The 5491-nt window shown below is 40.8% G+C and overlaps 1 pseudogene; it reads right to left on the bottom strand.

Moving 5' to 3' along the window:
* Nucleotides 1-1615: 1615 nt before the first annotated feature.
* On the bottom strand, nucleotides 1616-2522 carry LOC124980098 (40S ribosomal protein S2-like; annotated as a pseudogene).
* Between the last annotated feature and the right edge of the window lie 2969 nt (nucleotides 2523-5491).

Below are 5491 nucleotides of genomic sequence, written 5' to 3'. Positions count from 1 at the left end.
GGAAGAACACTTGTCTAGCATGTGCAAGGCCCTTGGTTCAATCCCCAGTACTGTGAATAAATGAATAAATAAATAAATAAATAAATAAATGGCTGGGGATGTACTTAATGGTATGAGTACTTGCCTAGCATGCAGAGACCCTGGGTTCAGTCTCCAGGACCACAAAAGAAAAAAAAATTCAAGAGACCCTTAAATGAAATATGTAGATTTGGAGTCATCCACAGAAGGAGAGCTGAAATAATACAAGAACAGAGTGTCAAGAGAAAAAGAGAGGGTAAAATAAAAAGATGGAACACACACACAAACATACACATTATAAGTGTGCAGGAGCAGGGGATAGGGAGTGGGATGAGATTTTTGTTGGGAAAAAAGCATGAAGGTTTGCTACTAGTTTGGGTTCTAATTCTAGTTCTATAAATTACCATCTGGGCCTAGGGAGATAGCTCAGTCAGTAGAGTGCTTGCCTTGCAAGCACAAGGCCCTGGGTTCAATCCCCAGCACTGCCAAAAAAAAAAAAAAAATTACCATCTGTTCCAAAAGTTACTAGCTATGAGTCCTTGGGCATGTCACCCTCTTTAGTAAAATAGGTATAAATAAATAACACATGGAGTACTATAAAAATAGAGAAAATGTAGGAAAAGTGTCATGTGAGTTAGCAATTGTTATACAATAAATTAATAACAATAAATATTTTATTTATTATATAAACATGTTATTATTATTAATTTTAATTATTGCACTGTTATGCAATAAATTATGCAAATTTAGTGACTTAACAAAACAAACATTTTTAATTTTTTTGGTACTGGGGATTGAACCCAGTATTACTGAACTATATCCCCAGCCCTTTTTATTTTATTTATTTATTTTGTTTGAGGGGGTACCAGGGATTGAATTCAAGGGGCACTCAACCACTGAGCCACATCCCCAGCCCTATTTTGTATTTTATTTAGAGACAGGGTCTCACTGAGTTTCTTAGTGCCTCGCTTTTACTGAGGCTGACTTTGAATTCACAATCCTCCTGTCTCTGCCTCCTGAGCTTCTGGGATTAAAGGCATGTGCCACCAAGTCCCGCATTTTATTTTTTATTTTAAGATAGGATCTCACTAAATTGCTGAGACCCTGGCCTCAAATTACTGGCCTCAAACTTGAGATTTTCCTAACTCATCCTCCTAAGTAGCTGGAATTGCAGGCATGGACCACCATGTCTGGCATAATAAACATTTATTTATTATCTCAGTTGCTGAGGATAAGGAATATGGATGTAAGTAATTTTAACTGGGTAGTTCTGACTCAGGGTTTCTCAAAAAGTTGCAATTAAGATTCAGACAAGTGCCAGCTATTCATCTGACATAGGATTGACATCCAGAATATGTAAAGAACTCAAAAAAGTTAATAAAAGAAGAAGTAATCCAATCAATAAATGAGCACATGATCTGAACATATAATTCACCAAAGAATAAATACAAATGTCTAACAAATATATGAAAAAATGTTCAACATCTTTAGCTATCAGGGTAATGCAAATCAACTTAACTGAGATTACATGTCACCCCAATAAGAATATCTATTTTATTTATTTATTTATTTATTTTTTTTAACAGGTTTCATTCACTTTATTTATTTTTTTGTATAAAAACCCTTATGTTGTAGCCACAGCTGGAGCCTGGGTCCTCTGTACAGAGACTCTAGTGTGGATTTTCACAAGATGGTCAGTGAATTCCTGATAGGGAGACTTGGTGAACACAGTTTCTTTCCAGAGATCGGGAGTCAAATAGCTGTATGTCTTGGAGTTGGCATCAAAGGTGGCCTTAGCGAAATTGCCCAAGGTGGCAGTGCAGCCCCTGGCAGAAGTATAGCAGTCATCAATACCAGCCATCATCAGCAGCTTCTTGGGCACAGGGGCTGAGACAATGCCAGTACCTCTGGGAGGAGGGATGAGCCGCACCAGCACAGAACCACAACGTCCAGTCACCTTGCAAGGAACAGTGTGAGGCTTGCCAATCTTGTTCCCCCAGTAGCCTCGCCGCACAGGAACAATGGAGAGCTTGGCCAGGATGATAGCCCCTCGGATAGCAGTGGCTACCTCCTTGGAGCACTTTACTCCCAGTCCAACATGACCATTGTAGTCCCGATAGCTACAAATGCCTTAAACCTGGTCCGCTGGCCAGCACGAGTCTGCTTCTGTACAGGCATGATCTTCAAAACCTCATCCTTGAGTGACACCCCCAGGAAAAAGTCGATGATCTCAGACTCCTTGATAGGCAAGGAAAAGAGGTAGATCTCCTCCAAGGACTTGATCTTCATGTCCTTGACCAGGCAGCCCAGCTTGGTGACCGGGATCCACTCCTTGTCTTCGGCCTTGCCTCCGTGAGCGCCGCGGCCTCGGCCCGACCCCCACCCTGGCCTCGGCCGCGGCCTCGCAGACCGCTGCCGAAGCCTCCGCGGAAGCCGCCGCGGCCACCCATTCCGGGGCCCCTGGGCCCTCCGGGCCCTCCGGCTGCACCGGCGTCATCCGCCATTTGGTGTTTTCCCAGAGAAGAAGCAGAATATCTATTTTATATATATATTTTAAATGCTGTCAAGAATATGAAGAAGGGCTGGGGAGATAGCTCAGTCGGTAGAGTGCTTGCCTTGTAAGCATAAGGCCCTGGGTTTGATCCCCAGCACCCAAAAAAAAAAGAATATGAAGAAAAGAAAAAGGAACATTTATACACTTTTGGTGGGAATATAAATCAGTACAGCCACTATGGAAAACCATATGGAGATTCCTTCAAAAACTAAAAATAGATCTATTATATATGCAGCTATATATATGCATGTATATATATATTATATATGCACTCCTGACTATATACCTGAAGGAAACGAAGTTAGCATACAAGAGATACCTTCATACCAATGTTTATTGTGAAACTATTCACAATAGCCAAGATATAGAATCATCCTAGGTGTCCATCAACAGATGAATAGATAAAAAAAATATGGTATATATTCGCAATGAAATTTTATTCATCCATAAAGAAGAATGAAATCATGTCATTTGCAGAAAAATGGATAGAACTGGAGGTTATCTTGTTCAATTAATTCAGCCAGACACAGAAAGGTACATATCACACATCTTCTATCATATATGGAAATGAACAAATAAAAACAACCCTAATCACAGACTACTACGAAAGGGGAAAGCCAGCCTCAGTAAAAGCAAGTGACTAAGCAACTCAGTGAGATCCTGTCTCTAAATAAAATACAAAATAGGGCTGAACTGTGTGGGGAGGGCAAAAGAGGATAGTAGGGAGGGTGGATATGATCAAAGCACAATATATACATGTATAGAAATGTCACAGTAAAATCCATTAATTTGTATGATTGATATGATTGAATAAAAAACATGATTTTTTTAAAAAAGGAAATACAGGGCTGGGGATATAGCTCAGTTAGTAGAGTGCTTGCCTTGCAAGCACAAGGCCCTGGGTTCAATCCCCAGCACCAAAAAAAAAAAAAAAGAAAAAGAAAATACAAAAAAATTTGGAATTTGGTCAGGCACTAATTATCTGAAGTCTCAACTGGGTCTAGGATCTGCTTCCAAAATGGTGGACTCCCATGACTGATAGCAGAAGTCCTTAGTTTCTCAAAAGGTCAACCTCTTGTAGGGCTGTTGGAGTGACTTCACAAAATGACAGCTGTGTCCTCCAGAGTGATCTGAGAGAGTACAAGAAAGAAATTGCAAGCCAGGTGCAGTGGTTCACATCTATAATCTTAGCTCCTCAGGAGGTTGAGGCAGGATGATTGAAGGCCCAGGCTGGGAAATTAGGTGAGACCCTGTCTCAAAAGGGGATGTAATTCAGTGTTTGAGATCCTTTGTAGAGCAAAATATTTTTTAAAAATTTAAAAAAAAAGAAGGAAGTCGTGATGTCTCCTATGACCTACTATGTGAAGTCAGACATTTTGACTTCTATGATAGTCTATGCATTAGAAGCAAGTCACTAAATCTAACCCAATTCAAGTGAAATAGGATCAAGCTCAACCTGTTTTTTTTTTTTTTTTTTTTTTTTTTTTTTTTTTTTTGCAGTGCTAGGGATTGAACCCAGGGCCTTGTGCATGGGAGGCAGGCACTGTACCAACTGAGCTATCTCCCCAGCCCCAAAGCTCAGCCTCTTGAAGAAAGGAGTATCAAAGATTTTTGTGGGCATATTTGAAGTCACAAAAATTACCTAGCACACTGTTAATTACTTGAGACTTGGTCCTTGATGCTCTTTTTTGCTCTTTTAATCTTAATTTTCTTCTAAGCCCAATTTCCTTTAGTTTTCCCATTCTTAGTAAAGAACACCACCTCTACTCTCAGTTACTAAAAACCAGAGTCATCCTTGAGTCCCTCACCTTCCATCAGCAAGCACTGTTGCTCTGCCTCTAAGACAATGAATGTGTGTAATCTGTCCTTCCTTTTTTAAATAATTATTTTATTTATTTGTTTGTTTGTTTTTATGTGGTGCGAAGGATTGAATTCTTTACCTGCTAGGCAAGTGCTCTGCCACTGAGCTACAGCCCCAGCCCCTGTCCATTTTCTCTTGCTGCTGCATTCATTCATGCCACTACTTCAGTGACCCCATAACTTGTCTCCCTTCTTCTATTTTTTTAATTTTTTTGGTACTCTGCAGTATCAAAAAACCCAGGGGTGCTCTCCCACTGAGCTCCATCCCCAGTCCGTTTTCATTTCTTTTTTGGGGGGCGGTGGTGGCAGGGAAGGGTCTCACCAAATTGCTGAGGCTGGCTTTGAACTTGCACTCCTTCTATCTCAGTCTCCTAAATTACTCCCTGGACCCTTCTTCTACTTTTGCCTCCCTACTGTCCTCTGTATACAGTAACTACAATCATCTTTTTAAAAAACAAATCCAGTCATGGCATTCTCCAGCTTAAAGTCATTCCAGGGTTTCCCATTGTATTTATAATGCAATCCAGATTCCTTATTATCTCCTGTAAACCCTGAATTATCTGGTCCCTGCTTGCTTCTCCAACCTCATATCATCCTCCTCTCTTCCTCTTTAGTAGACATTTGTTATTGTTTTCAAAATGCAGCAACGGAAACCTCTTCCTATGTTCAGGAAATTCTGAGATATGAAACTTGATGAGAGGCAGAGTTGCTTTCTTTTTTTTTTTTTTTTGGGTGCTGGGGATCGAACCCAGGGCCTTGTGCTTACAAGGCAAGCACTCTACCCACTGAGCTATCTCCCCAGCCCCCAGAGTTGCTTTCTTGATAGAAACTGCAAGTGTTGGCTGGACATCATGGTGCACAACTATAATCTCACCTACTTGGGAGGCTGAGAGGAGATTGCAAGTTTGAGGACAGTATGGGCAACTTAAAGAGACCCTGTCCCAAAATGAAAAACCAAAAGGGCTGGGAATCCCTGGGTTCAATCCCTAGTAATGTGCGCACGCACGCACACACACACACACACACACACACACACACACACACAAATCTAAATGTGTC

The sequence above is a fragment of the Sciurus carolinensis genome, chromosome 3, assembly GCF_902686445.1.
Source record: "Sciurus carolinensis chromosome 3, mSciCar1.2, whole genome shotgun sequence".
NCBI lineage: Eukaryota > Metazoa > Chordata > Mammalia > Rodentia > Sciuridae > Sciurus > Sciurus carolinensis.
This window is presented reverse-complemented; position numbering and strand designations above follow the sequence as displayed.